The sequence below is a fragment of the Trachemys scripta genome, chromosome 3 (genome assembly GCF_013100865.1).
Source record: "Trachemys scripta elegans isolate TJP31775 chromosome 3, CAS_Tse_1.0, whole genome shotgun sequence".
Lineage (NCBI taxonomy): Eukaryota > Metazoa > Chordata > Testudines > Emydidae > Trachemys > Trachemys scripta.
Window position 1 is genome coordinate 93455261 of NC_048300.1, and position 16321 is coordinate 93471581.

Below are 16321 nucleotides of genomic sequence, written 5' to 3' on the forward strand. Positions count from 1 at the left end.
ACACTGCTCAAGTTCTCTGAATGACTATTAGCAATCAGTAAGAACCCACCCAGGTTTATGCATGCTCAGAACTCTGTGAAAGCAGTGAGGTCAGTGGATACAGCACCGGATTCAGCAAACTGGTGTTCTATTCCAGGTTCTACCACTGACCTGCTGTGTGATCTTGGGAAAGTCATTCACCTCTCTGGGCCTCTGTTTTCCCTCCCACCCTTTCTTGGTCTTGTCTATTTTGGTTGTAAGCTCTTTGTGGGTAGGGAGTCTGTACAATATCTAGAACAATGGGACCCAGATTGCTCTAATACAAATAATAATCATATTATTATGCATGATGCATGCAGTCTCAAGAGGGACAAGTACAAAATGAACTTACCAGGAGTACTTCTCTAGGTATAATGTGTAAGGAGCCTTTCTGAGTGGGTGTCCATTCTGTAGAAAACTCCTAAATTGGGAATTCACACAACTGTTATAGCCCTACGGTGCTTCTGATGGGTTGGGAAATTAGCTTGGGGGAGGCCCCCTGCTCTTCACCGAGTTTGTCCAGAATATCTTCCATCTACTGCATAAAGCACCTTTCATCCTGCTTATCAATCATGTTTAAAAAATCCCTCATAACCACCAACTAACCCCCTATAGTCACCTAATAAACTATACATAATACACCTTTACCCCGATATAACATGACCCGAGATAACACAAATTTGGATATAATGCGGTAAAGCAGTGCTCTGGAGGGGCGAGGCTGCGCACGTCGGTGGACCAAAGCAAGTTCGATATAACGCGGTTTCACCTATAACGCAGTAAGATTTTTTGGCTTCCGAGGACAGTGTTATATCGGGGTAGAAGTGTATTGTCAATAAAACTCTTAATTTCTGGACTCATCTCACTGTAACGTCCTAATTTCCTTCTGGATGTTTTAACTCCCAACTATTGCCCCAATCCTGTTCACCCACTATGAAACCACCATATTTTTTTTTTTTTTAAACAAATGCTGCCTCTTCTTACTCTTATGTTAGCCTGTCATCATGCCCATGAAAGAACAGATTCCTTACTCCTTAGAACAAAACAGGCTTATTGGGAAGGAAAATATTTAGAAACGGAACCATAGGTGTCTCACTCATTATATGGGTGAGGGTCAAATAATATTTGCAAATCGTATCCTTAGGCCTATCTTGTTAAAGCCTAATGCTATAAACTATAAGCTACATATGTACTTCTCTTTGAAGTCAATGGGAGTTCCATACAGAGAAGACAGCAGGATCAGAATCTTCAGTAGTAACTCAAAAAATTTCAGTAAGGGGATAAAAGAATTGGGGTTGGAAACTGAGGGAGGGAAAGGAGGAAAAAGGAGTTCAGTGACTTCAGGGAATGGAGTCCTGATGTCACAGGTGCTTACTGCCCAGGAAAGCAGAGCCAGAAGTAATCTGATCAGTACTTCAATGGCTGGTTCCTTCACAGACATAGCCAGAAGCACTCCAGGCAGCATACTTCTCTTCTGCTCTGTCTGGCAAGTCTTACAAGGCTTGGCAGAGCACAGAAACAATCCTCCTGGAGGCCCTAATGCCAGAGGATATAACATTTAACAGTCATGGACTAAAACATAGTTACAAGGACTAGACTGATGAATAAATCTAGAAAGGGGTCACTGGCCTAATCAGACACTTCTCTTGTGTATATGCTCCATCACCTCTGCATGCAAAAACTGTTACATGCATGCATGTGCACTGGCACTGGAACACTTTTAATAGTGCTGAAAGCCAGCCCCCTTATCTTCGTTCATGCCTCCCTACTAGAGCTGGGGCTGGGAACAGGGCCGTGTCTCTGGAAGGGGGGGACCCGGACAGGGGTAAGGGGGGGGCCAAGGCTGGGCCCACAGCTGGAGGCGGGCATGGGGCCAGGAGCGGAGTCCTGGGCGCAGGGCCTGCAGCCGGGACTCCACATACGGGGCCAGGAGCGGAGCCCCACGTAAAACCTGGGGGTGCTACAGCACTCCCCACACCACTAGATCCCACGCCTATGTGTATGCGTCCATTAGAACTATTGTTATTATTAAGTAGTAGTGCACAATTATAGATTCACTAACTAAAGGTCCCGAAGAAAGTTAATTTTAAATGTCCTTTGAGAATCTTTTGCTTTCAGTGTTGAACACAATAAAAAAAAGCACAAAATACTGGGGAATAGCAGTAGAATGCAGGTAACGTCATTTTACTTGCTGCAAGATGCAATTAGTCACAAACAATTTCCATGTAATTCTATTTTGAGAGGATATTTGTCTAATTTTAAAAAAGAAGATAAAAAAGGTCTAGGTGAGACAGGTCAATGGACAAGACTAGCCTGTCACCTGTAGAAACCCGGGTTTTTAAAAACTTCATTTCTAAGTGAAAGTCTGTGTGGTGATCACACCTTACCTGTCATTTGTCTACACCACATGGTCAACGCCAAATTAAACATGGTTTGAAGATCACAACTGACTCTTTCTTGCACATCATTACCTGTAATAAAGATTCTGTAGAATGAATTGTGCACTCTGAGTCATTTGTGCAACCCTACTGTAGTCAAGTTATACCCTTAAAAGTGTTCAATAGATAGCAACTGTGAAAAAACAGGACAGGGTGTGGGGGTAATAGGCGCCTATATAAGAAAGTCCCAAAAAACGGGACCGTCCCTATAAAAACGGGATATCTGGTCACCCTATCAATAGAAGTACAGGCCTGAAATAACAGCACTGTTCGTAGGTCAGGATTGAGATGCATTGGCAAAGCTTTGTGAGGAGCTTACATTATGCTGTTTGCATTATGCCTGGTTTAAGTCAATGGTATTCATGCTTAGATTTAGCAAATAAACCCACAAAATTACAAAGTGAAAAGGTTAAACCAAAGGTTAAAAATAACTATCTTGACAGTTTATATCACTAAATTATTGTTTTCCCCTTGGCACCAGTGGCCCCAAGTTCTTGCCACTCGACAATGATTTATTTTTGCATTAGCACATACTGCCGAAAACTTCTGACCCTTGGAGGCAAAGGGTTAACCTCTGCACTTGTCAACAGAGCTGTACAAACCATGAACATAAAATGGTTGTAATTGAAGATTAGATATAATGAATACAACAATCATAATTTGGTGTGTGAAGAATTCCCTTGTAATAACCTTAAATACAGAGGGACGCAAATCATGAGCGTGAATCTGTGGCTAAAAGAATGTGAATAGTTTGGGTGACATGTTGGTGTGCAGGCCATATTTCAACATAATTGAATTATAAAGGGTCAGTTTTGCTGCTGTGACAGGTCAGCAGTATTCCCAGTTCTGTTTTGTCATTCGATGGTCTATCCTCAGTTGGTTCTGATTATAGAATGTGATGACCGCATACATTTATTATCATTATATACTTTACTAAACCTTGGATGCTGCATCATTTCAGGCATTGGCACTCTTACAACAGGATTATCTGGCTATTTGGACTCTCTCCTCAGACCCTACGCTACCAGCACTCCCAGCTATCTTCAAGACACCACTGACTTCCTGAGGAAACTACAATGCATTGGTGATCTTCCTGAAAACAGCATCCTGGCCACCATGGATGTAGAAGCGCTTTACACCAATATTCCACATGAGGATGGACTACAAGCTGTCAGGAACAGTATCCCTGATGAGGCCACAGCACACCTGGTGGCTGAGCTTTGTGACTTTGTCCTCACCCACAACCATTTCAGATTTGGGGACAACTTATACCTTCAAGTCAGTGGCACTGCTATGGGTATCCGCATGGCCCCACAGTATGCCAACATTTTTATGGCTGACTTAGAACAACGCTTCCTCAGCTCTCGTCCCTGAGCGCCCCTCCTCTACTTTTGCTACATTGATGACATCTTCATCATATGGATCCATGGAAAGGATGCCCTTGAAGAATTCCACCTGGACTTCAACAATTTCCACCCCACCATCAAACTCAGCCTGGACCAGTCCACACAAGAGATCCACTTCCTGGACACAACAGTGCAAATAAGTGATGGTCATATAAACACCACCCTATACCAAAACCTACTGACCGCTATCCTTACCTACATGCCTCTAGCTTCCATCCAGGACACATCACACGATCCATTGTCTATAGCCAAGCCCTAACATACCGAATTTGCTCCAATCCCAGACAGAGACAAACACCTACAAGATCTTTATCAAGCATTCTTAAAACTACAATACCCACCTGGGGAAGTGAGGAAACAGACTGACAGAGCAAGATGGGTACCCAAAAATCACCTACTACAGGACAGGCCCAACAAGGAAAATAACAGAACACCACTGGCCATCACATACAGCCCCCAGCTAAAACCTCTCCAGCGCATTATCAGCGATCTACAACCTATCCTGGAAAATGATCCCTAGACCTTGGGAGGCAGGCCAGTCCTCGCTTACAGACAACCCCTCAACCTGAAGCAAATACTCACCAGCAACTACACACTACATCACAGAAACACCAACCAATCCCTGTAGGAAACCTTGTTGCCTACTCTGTCCCCATATCTACTCTGGCGACACCATCAGAGGACCCAACCACATCAGCTACACCATCAAGGGCTCATTCACCTGCACGTCTACTAATGTGATATATGCCATCATGTGCCAGCAATGCCCCTCTGCCATGTACATTGGCCAAACCGGACAGTCCCCACGTAAAAGAATAAATGGACACAAATCGGACATCAGGAATGGTGACATACAAAAGCCAATAGGTGAACACTTCACCTTGCGCAGTAAGCGGTTGGCTTATGCCTCAAGCATAAGATTTATGTTTTATAATTTCTTGACATTATTTTTAAAGAGGTTTTGCCACTAAGGTTTTTCCTGTTTTTGGGAAGGAATCACCAGCAAGAGTAGACAGGAAGGACAAATTGGAGATAAGACAGAAAAGGACATTCTATATTCCATGACATGTTAAGGAACTGAGTACCTCAAATGTTTCCGCAGATACCTTTGGATCAATTTTTGAGTGCTTTGTGAAGTTAATCTGGTGGCACGTACCGTTGTTCTTCTGGATTTAAATGCCTCTGGATTTAAATGCAGTTTCTGATCTATCTTTATTGAGCTTTTCTCCCTTGAAGTAGGGTTGAAATTTAGGTATGAGGCGGATATCCTTAAATGTTTGGTTGTTTCAAAGCAATTCTTTGGTTCACATCAGATAAGCAGGATATAGTGTGAGAGAATTTGTCCTATGATTTGGAGTCAAGATTAAATGACGGGGAGGGGGGAGGTATGAATTTTTTTATGATCTGGGAAAGACTTTTCTGGGGAGGGCAAATTTTTCTAGTGTTCTAAATTCCATCTTATCCTCACAAAATGTAAGACAGGGCACTTCAATGGAGAGGATTCACAAGTTTGGTATTTCAAATTCTTACAACTAAAAGTCTCATACAGGTAGTCTATCCAATGATTAAAGAATGATTTTGTAGGTCAGGAGACCGGAGTTTTATTCCTGGATCGGTCACTGACTTGTAAAAGGCCTTATTTAAACTCTGTGTCTCAGTTTCCCCATTTGTAAAATGGGGACAACACTTCAGCTTAGGATCTTTGCATTTCACAAATGAGGCGAAGTCCATAGGATGTAACTATAAGGTATTATAGTTATAAAACCAGAGTAGCATGAAAATAACACTGCTCTACATCCAAAATGCTTCTGAAATAAATGTAGTCAAACTTTACTAATTCTGTGTCACTGAGAACGAAAATGATGCTTAAAATCGTTGATTGACTCTAGTTTTCAAGATATGCTATTGGGTCAATATATACGACCCTTGACTTGGGAATGGCGGAGGATAAGTGAGTTATAAAGGGAAGGGATCTCAATTTAAACCAGAAATGACTAAAATACATCTTGGACTGGATCTATGAATAAATCTATGACTGGGTTAGGACAGTACTTGCTTTTTAGGCAAAACAATGAATGATGCAATCTGAAGCTGGTATTGCGTCATACATGATATGAACTGCATCATGTTATTCCTAGAAGTCATGGATGATGCAATCATAACGAAGCTTACATCACTCTGCTGAACAAATTGCCCTATATCAGCTCTAGAAATCATACAGTGTCGTGCTCTCTTATTTGTCAGTGTTTGATTTTGCAAAGGGACACATTTCTGTTTAGCCAAAGTGAGCAGAGATGCCTCGTACTTGCGTGAACAGTGCAGATAACTTCTGCTATGTTTGTGGTGAAGTGATTTTTTTGCATCACAAAAGCGCAGTATAACCACTATGGTTAAGAAAGCCTATCACCTTTATTTTGGCTGCAAGACTGGAGATCAGGACAAGAGGTGGGCCCCACACATATGCTGCAACACTTGTGCAACAAATCTTTGCCAGTGGTTGAACAGGAAAAGGAAATCTATGCCTTTTGCAGTGCCAATGATTTGGAGAGAGCCAACAGATCATACCAGCAATTGTTACTTCTGTTACATTTTATCTCTGAAGCAGACGACTTCTCAAAAATTGTAGACCAGTGTTACAGGAGCTCAGTTTCTGGTGTCTCTATAGGCTTTGCACACTTAATGAGACAACATGCTTCATTTTTCAATTAAAGATGAAAATAATTTGCCAAATGTGCATTCCTTTCCCTCAAAACCTCTAAAGAGGCATATGTTTACTATGTACAGCGTAACCTGTTTTTAACCTCACATCTTCTTTCAAAGATTAAGCACAAAATAGTTTTACAACAGGAAATCAGAGTTCATTTCCTGTTTTAACAAGCATAATCCCTTGACCAATAGGCACAAATATTCAGTCCTCTTTATTGTCAATTAGTGCATTATTCATCATATATTACACAATTTAATGAAGGAAAGCAAGTTGCTGGGAACATTATTAAGTTCAAAATGTCTTTCACCTTCTTTATCCGGACTCAATAAAACAGTTCAGTTACTGACTAGCAGCCTCCAGCTAGATTCCTGCTAGAGGCCCTTAAATCACTTTTAAACTCGAAATAACATTTTATTTCCAAACTCATACATATATACACTAAATATTTTCTATATTCATGTATAGATAGGAAGAATTTGAATAATTTGACACTAACTCCACCCTTTGAATTTCTGGCTGCCCACAAGGGACATATCAGATATTTGTCTCTCCAAATCATATGACTAACAACCATCTGATAAATGATTTATAGAAACCAAAGAATGATCAGCAAAATAAAAATCCCAAGAGGTGTTCTTCCAACAAACTTGACACACTATTTGTACATTCAGTTCTATCTGCCTTCTACAAAGGTAGCACATTCAACATACATAATCACACAGCTTTTAATATTACCATGTCAAGAGAATTTGTAAATTAATTGTTTGAAAATATAGGGCCTAATCCGAAGTGCACTGAAGTCACTGGGAGTCTTTCTAGAGATCTGAATGGGTATCAAATCAGGCCTTTGTTTTCCCCCAAACCATATATGAACTCAAATACACAAAAAGGGTAGGCAGTGCCGCAGTGGCTGTTGACCAGTGGCAGTCGTCTTAAAATGTTGAGCAGTATTGGGATCAGCCAGCAGATTGCCACCTATAAAAATGCAGTGGCAGAAGGCAGCCTCTTCCTGCTCTGTCTTCACCACCAGTGAACATATGCCATACACTGTGGGTAAATTGCCCAAAACCCTAACTTCCCATTGCTGGGTTGCAATTCAGTACATGCAAAGTTTGCCCCTTCATGTTTTGTTAGTTGCAAATAAAGCTGAAGCCAAAATCTATCATTTGTTTCGGGTCCCAAATGGTACCTCCCTTGTGTAGCTGTGTTATTTTCTTGTTGCAAGTCTTTTAAGATATCTGAAAACAAGCTACTATGCATTGTCTAAAGAGTTCCTACCTCCACAGAAGATCCTCATCTCTTTTGTCCTTTTGTAACTGCTGAAAAGGCAAGCTTCTCTCCTGCACTGAGGTTATTATCAGTACTGCATCAGAGACAGGTGAATGAAATGTTCAGAAAAAGAGGTCATGTTGGTTGGCCTCATTACAACATGACTGTCACACATTATGGTTAAAGTATAACTGAATCTGTAGCCAAGATTTTGAAGCGTGAACCTTAACTGTCCCCATACTGTACTAAAACCAGGGATGTAATGATGGTATAATGAATTCCTCTACTACAGTTGTATTTGTAGTACAGTAACTCCTCACTTACAGTCATCCCGGTTAACATTGTTTCATTATTAGGTTGCTGATCTATTAGAGAACATATTCGTTTAAAATCATGCAATGTTCTATTATAAGGTTGTTCGGCTCGCCCCGCTCCGCCTGCTCACCTGGCGCTCCTGCTTGGGAGCGGGGTCGAGGGCTTACCCCACTCCACCCACCCAGCATTCCAGCCGGGGAGCGGGGTAAGCCCCCAACCCCGCTCTCCAGCAGGAGCTCTGGGCGGGTGGAGCAGGGCAAGCCTCAACCCCGCTCCCCGGCTGGAACACCGAGTGGGTGGAGCAGGGCAAGCCCCTGCGTCCCGACCCCACTAAACCCCTGTCTCAACCAAGCTTCACAATCATAATTGGTGAGTACAGTATTGTTTGTTTAAAATTATTTAAAATTTGTACTGTATATGTATATAATGTCTTTTGTCTGGCAAAAAAAATTTCCCTGGAACCTAACCCTCCTATTTACAGTCATTCTTATGGGGAAATTGGATTTGCTTAACAGGTTTTCGCTTAAAGTAGCATTTTTCAGGAACATAACTACAACGTTACTGTATAGTATAACAGCACTTGATCCAGCCACATTGCCCAGACAAACCATACTAGAACTCAGGTTGTCCGCAATACAATTTTAACCATATTTCAGCACAGTTTACCTCAGCTGAGAACTCTGGATACACAGGAACAAAGTGAAAATGACTATCAATAAAATCAGACTAGCTTCATTGTACAACTTAAGTAAAGTGCTAGAAATCCAAAAAAGCCTCCTGTATACATGGGGGAAAATAAACTAGATAGTTAAAATCTTTCAGTATAAATAATGGTGACTTAGATTAATAACAGTTGCCTATAACCACAGTATGTAATTTACATATAATACATGTTTAAACTGGGGTGGAGGAAGGAAGATTTTCAAATTCAGTGTCAGAGATGGATTAAGTTAAGGGTCCTAGTTACTGACTAAGGTGAAATATAAGACCCTTTCCTGTCTATAAACATGTGTCTAATTTAAAAAATCCATTTAAATGAATTTTTTTAAAGTGACAATTGTAGGACACATTTTATTAAAATACTATATAGAGTTAAGAACCCGCATATCATCTTTTAACTTCATGTTAGAGCTGCGTATTGAAAATCCTTGAAAAAAAAAGAGACCTTTGAAACCTCACAGAGTGCACTTGTGATTTTTCATCGTAAGGTGTCCTTTGAAGTGTTTAGCTATATGTTTAAATACTGTCATATTACAATAATTCTCTTTAATGGGGGTCATGCCCATGGAGTATACATGGCTAGGGATACTCTTGCTTTGTATATGCAGAACTAAGTCCTTAGTACAAGCACTTTGAGTGTGACAGCTCTTGGGCACACTGAACTGGGCAAATACAGCTCTTTGCTGCAAAAGATTAAATAATCCACCAAGTCAAAGGCTTTTTGTTTTTTGCTGTGCTAAGATCTATTGTCTAATTTTACAGATTGAGCTATTTCCACCTCCTGCCCAGAAACAGTTCTGCAAAGCAGTGACGCAGGTGACTATTTAATCTGCAGAAGTGATGCACTGGGCTATGCAAATGTTATTTCTCAACCAGAAATTTCTTAGCCGTTTCAGGGTATAATGCACTCTGCTAAACTCACAGATGTTGGATCCTGATCAATCTAAAAGCAATTCAGAATGGTACAGAGGAAATTCAGTATGTTATACCTTGTTTTATTGGTGCCCTGCAGCTGGGTTTAGGCTTGAATTTAGAATAAAGTTCCAAATTTGTCAGCATAAGGTGGTGGCTTAGCAGTACTTCTAGCATTAATATCTTCTAAACATGGCTGTCAACAGAAACTAAATATGTACTATTTATGGAGAATGAAAATACCTTGAGTATATGTCAAGAAATGGTATGTGCCAGGTGATTTTTCCTCTCCCTGTTTTCTAGGAAGATGCATTTTCTATGGTACTATCCCACTGATTTAAATAAGCATTTGTGCAACAATGATATAACCAGATATAAATGTGTGTGAGAGAGAGACATGATTATCTTGTGCCTTTGCTCTACTCTTCCAATGGTTCAGGCAAACAGCAGTTAATGTTAGACTTCATGAAGAAGTCCGAGTTGGCTGTCCTATTAAATACATAGCCTTCTACCTTTTATACTACTGTTAAATGTCTTAGGTTCTTGCGAAGTTTGCTAGCAGCTCTTTCTCAAACCAACTAAACCTTTTTGTTTTTTCCATCTATTTCATATGCTCATTCAAAGAATTCCCCAATAATCAGCAGTGCCGTCTCCACTTCACTGAAACTACTCTGATTAACTGGTCTAATGACCTCTTCATAGCCAAGTCTCAGGGCCTGTACTCCATCCTCATTGTTCTTTCTCTCTCCTTTGCCTATGACACTGTTGTCCTCGTGTTGGTCCCAGGATATTAGAGAGACAAGGTGGGCAAGGAACTATCTTTTATAGGAGCAACTTCTGTTTTACCTTGTCTCTATGGCATTATTGGTTATAATTCTTGTCAAACTTAACATGATTTACATTGAGCTTATCTTTCCTTCCAAACCATCCCCTCTCTCCCATTCTCTGTCGTTGTTGACAATACCCCACCCTCTCACCAGACTCATAACCTGGTGTTCATCCTGGTCTCTTACCTCTTCCTTGCCCCACACGATTAGGCTGAGTCCAAACACTGCCATTTCTCCCTCTATAACATATCTAGAGTCTGACCTTTTCTTTCTTTCTTTCCACTCAGCTAAAACTTTCATTCAGATCCTATCATCTCCTGCCTTCTCCTCTCTGTCCTGCCCTAAATACACACATCACCCCTTCAATCCATTCAAAATGCAGCTGCTGAGATAGTTATGAACACATAAAAGCACAGCACCTCTTTCAATCCTTATTTTCCATTGCATCAAATTTCAATCTTCTTGTCCTCACCTTTAAAACTCTTCACCACTCGATCTAAACTGATCTGCTCATCTTTTATCACATTAACCTCCATCATTTGATCAGTGTTTTCAGCCTTCTCCTGCACATATCTACATACTGTCCCTTATACATGGAATATCCTCCCTGAATTAATCCATAAAGCCAGTTCCCTGTCCACCTTCAAATCCCTCCCCAAGACCTATTTCTACTCTGATGTTTACAGGGAAGCAGTCAAACCAATGAGGCTAGGTTGTGTGGTGATTGGAGACAGCTCATTTTATTATAACTTTCCAATTTGAAATCACCATGTTATGCAATTGCTAACCTGTGTAACCAAGGTTTCAGAGTAGCAGCCGTGTTAGTCTGTATCCGCAAAAAGAATAGGAGTACTTGTGGCTCCTTAGAGACTAACAAATTTATTAGAGCATAAGCTTTCGTGGACTACAGCCCACTTCTATGCATCCGAAGAAGTGGGCTGTAGTCCACGAAAGCTTATGCTCTAATAAATTTGTTAGTCTCTAAGGTGCCACAAGTACTCCTGTTCTTTCTTATCTGAGGACTTCTCTGTACTAAGCCAAACTTGATTTTTTGGCTTAGTACAGAGAAGTCCTCAGATCAGAAAGAACAGGAGTACTTGTGGCACCTTAGAGACTAACAAATTTATTAGAGCATAAGCTTTCGTGGACTACAGCCCACTTCTTCGGATGCATAGAAGTGGGCTGTAGTCCACGAAAGCTTATGCTCTAATAAATTTGTTAGTCTCTAAGGTGCCACAAGTACTCCTGTTCTTTCTGTGTAACCAAGTGATCTTGTTCTCTTCCCCAGCCCTCACTTCTATTTATTTGTCATACCTAATTTCAAACTAGATTGAAAGCTCTATAAGCAGGGATCATTTCTGCATCTGTGTTTGTGCAACACAATGAGGCCTCTTAGTGTTTTCACAATACAGACTGCAGCATAATATTTATAGGACAAGATACACAACTGGCAGATCAAGGGGTGCACTCTTTAGCATGTTACACTTTAGCATAGAGTCTAGCTGGGCACTATTTCTTTGTGAGCATGCTAAAGATTGTACTTAAAAGCTCTTCTTAACTTAGACAGTTTGCAAGCTAGTTATAAATCTCACCACCATACACATTTTAAAAGGATAACTCCCCCACACCACAGGATGGCTGGCCCTTTAAGAGGAATTGGGCCCAGACCCACTTGTGACTAATCAGCTGCCTACGGCTGGGGTGGGTGATCTTCAAACTATCACCTGATCCCTGGCCTCACAGCTTCAGCTGGTAGGCAGCTGATTAGTCATAGGTGGGGCTGGGCCCAACTCCCCTTAAAGGGCCAGCCACACTGGCACCCCCTCACAAAATGTATTTATGTTATTAGTCACAATAATAAGATGCCAATAAATTGTAAATGCACTAGTGGTGTGAAAAATTCCTCTCCTCACAAAGCACTCAAATAGTTTAGTCCATTAAGAGGCCTTCTCTTAATACCATCCAAGGAATTATTTTAGCGTGGCAGACTGCAGGCCAGGCTGTCTCCTCATTGTGAGCCACATTTGGAAATTAACGAGGGCTTTATAATTCTTATAGCTAGTGTCAAATCAGGCAAGGAGATGGGCTGTCCCAAGAATCACTGCTAGCAGAGTGAGAGCGTATCATTTCACAATTCATCACACAGGGTCTGGAGGTGTTTTCTGCGTGAAGGGGAGGAATAACTTTCTGTGACAGGCTGACCTTTCCTCCAGATAGGTCAGTACACAGCATCTGTGACATTCCAGGGTTTGCCTGGTGCACAAGGCTGCGCATATTTTCAGTTGGATCTTGCTTTATAAATAACATTAACCTGTATTTAAAAATCTTTATTTAAAATATGACTTGGGCTTTAAATGTTTCAAGTTCACAGTGATGTTATCAGAGATGAATCATGGCAAAAGTTGTAGTTGTACTATGAATACCTCACAATTAATGGCGAAGTCATTTCTTTCTCATCTCTTAAAGGAGAGACTTTTTTTGCATGATTGAAAATATTGTTTCTTAACTGAACCAAACTGCAGTAAAAGAAGCTTGCATACTTGTGCAGTATATGGAACAGAGCAACAACAACAAAAGTGGCTTAGCTGAAAAGTGAGAAAGTACAAAACTGCAGTGGCTTTCTGAGGGTGGGTAGAATCACATCACAAAATCGAGTAATTCTCCACCCAAGCATTACTAGTGAATGACTTCACTGGTTTCCTAAACATACTCCAACAGCCTTCCTGCCTCCACTTTGTAAAGCCAAGCAATGATGTCAACAGTCCACCTGTGAGAGTGATGCAGCCCGTGGGTCAGGGTCACAGGGAACTGTGATAAAAGCCATGCAGTGTTAATTACATATGCCTCTTGTTTTACTGCTGATTTCCTCTGATAAGGCTCAGTTCATTTTTCCTGGAAAGACTTCCATGCTGAAAGGGAAACAGAGCCAATCATAACACAAAGCTAACACTGCTTATAGAATGTGAAGACAACATACCATGTTTGTGTTACACAAGAAGCTATATGTCCCATTTCAATGCTAGGTTAAATATGAATTGCATTAATTTACACATTCTAGTGATACAAGGTTAAATCACATGTTTGTTATTGCAAATAATTATTGCTGAAAGAGAATTTATTACCTTTTTTTCTTGAAAATACTCTTTCAGGTTAAGTTTGTTCTTATAGTAGAGAGCTTTGAGCCATGCCAATTAAAGCAGAGTTCTAATAAGCTGTTTGCTGTACTAAAGCGATTAACAAAAACAACTGAACAGCTCTTCCATGTTGAAGTGAAGGGAATACCTACAGGTGAAAATCATACTTTAAGACAGCAGTGTGATGCCCGACACTTAATTAGTATTAGAATTATCGTTGCAGTTTCAATGAATGTGCAGTGCCATATCATGTACTGTGGAATTAAAAGACTTCCAAACACCTTAAGGGTCTCTGCAGATTAAATATTAGGATCCTTGTCCCTTCCCTAACTGAACCAACAACCAACAAAATAATTATTTTTAAAATACCGTTTTTCTTCTTTGTAATCTAATCCAACCTGATCTCAAAATGGGATGTTTTCCCAAGTGCTATCTATTTTAAGGATAGTACCATAGTATCTGATCACTGGTTACTTTGATGATCAAAGTAAAAACCTCCAGCGTTCATCCCCTTCTAATTTTTTTTTTGGCTAACCAAATGTTTTCAGGTGGCTTCCTTACATATATAGACTAAGTGACTCTGGAATATTGAGCTGTGGAAGAAAGAATAATGCCTGCAAATCCTAGGGCTCAATGAAACACGCAAATTTGCTGACAGCATAGCACTTCCAGAGCATGGAACATCTGGATGGGGGTGAAAGAGAAAAATGCACTAAACTATCACTACAGTTTGTTTAAAGACAATCATAACCTTTAACTCTGTAATGTGAGTGAGTGATAAAGCTTTATGAGTGATCCTTCCAGAAATCTGATTCCAGAGCTCCAAAATGCTACTAAAACCAGGAACTTCATAACAGGATCTATATTTTTAAATAACAATTTATTTTCATTTAATTACATTTAATTTGTACAGGACTACAAGAGTTTTAAGGAGCTTATTTTATAAATTTACTTTACTTTTTATATAAAGTAGAAATGAATAAACTAAGAGCCACAGAAGAAATCTTAGTTGAACTCCTTAGTGGTCACTGGATTATAATGTCTTGCTTAACAAATTCACAAGTGCCAACAAATCTTTAAAGAGGGGCTGTTATGATTACCTTATGTAAGCAATATTAGAAAAACTAGTTAAAAGTATAGTATTGAAAATAATCAACCAAACAACAAGAAAAGAGGAAACTGTAGAATTAATATGACACTTGCATATAATCATGTGATCATTCTGCTTGTATGTTACATCCAGTGTCTGTCTATTTAGAGTATAACTCTTTGGACACTTACTCTATGTGTGTACAATGGGGTCTTTAGGCTCTGTTAGAATACAAATACATAATAATAAAGAATGACTACAAGTACATACAGACATACTGTAGGTTACACATTAAATTGTCTGTTCAGTCCTTGATATGAAAAAGATCTGCATATGAGCACTATGTCTCTCATTAAAGATAGAGTGCCTGGCTCACATGTGCCTTTCAAAGTCTGTCCAGTCGGAAATCACATATGCAAAACCTGCTCCATGACCACCTAAATTTTGGTTCCAGGCTTGAAACTGGCATAACTGCCCCAGATGGGCAAACACTATACAAGGCACACTTGAGGCCTTATTCTGGCCACCACTGACCCATGGACAACCCTCCCCATGCACATTACTCCAGTTAGGCCTAAGAGTAATCTGCACAAGACATAGATTTATGCTGAATCATGGCTAGTATACACTAAAATATGCATACTAGGCCTCACTACTAAGCCCAACCCCAGCACATCCTTCTCTGGCAACCTAAAGAGTAGCATTTCCATGAATTTGAAGGGGCACCAGACAGTATCGGACTTTCATTTCCCCGCCTGGCCATATGTATGTGTGCAGTCCAAGATGGAATTTGGCAGTAAGAAGAAAACTTTTAATTATTTCATTCTATTGTCAGTAATTCGAGTTTAGTCTCATTCATCAAAGTATCAGATGTTATGAGTGTCATTTACTAGATGTACATGGAAGGGTCCAACCATATGATTGACAGCACTTTTAGAAAATCCTAGTAGCTACTGTGCCGCACTTGTGGTGAATGCACTTACCCTGGTCACGTACATAGAAAGCATATCCCCAAGGCCAGTGAGTCCTAATGACACAGTTCCCTGAACTCCAGGACCTCTCCTTCTCAGGAACAACTTCCTTCCTTGCTTCCAACATTTGATTGTTTCAGAGGGAATTTAAAACAATAAGTTAGATGCTCTCAGCCATTCCCCAGTGTGCTGCCATGTAAGGAAATCATGCTGCGTTCTGGGAAGATGAGATAACACCAGGCAAGTGTTCTCCTCCGGAAATGCAGTAGTGCCTGTGTCCCTTCTCTAGCACCATTCCATGATTCAGCTACAGGACTAGTAATAGCTCGTGCCATGTGATGTCAGAAGCAGTCACAAACAAAATTAATATGGCTGGCGATAAGGACAGCAGCTTCTACGAATCACAACAGTACACCAGATGAAAAAGTGGAACGTTACGTATTATAAGCCTTGTACTCTAAGCTGTTACTTTGAAGGGATGGGTAGGAAGAAAATGTTTCTATGATGAACAGAG

The 16321-nt window shown here is 40.4% G+C and overlaps 1 protein-coding gene across 2 annotated transcripts in view; it reads right to left on the minus strand.

The window, feature by feature from the left end:
- The window catches only part of MTHFD1L (methylenetetrahydrofolate dehydrogenase (NADP+ dependent) 1 like), a 248969-nt gene that overhangs the window by 50069 nt on the left and 182579 nt on the right, over positions 1-16321 (minus strand). The window lies entirely within an intron of this gene.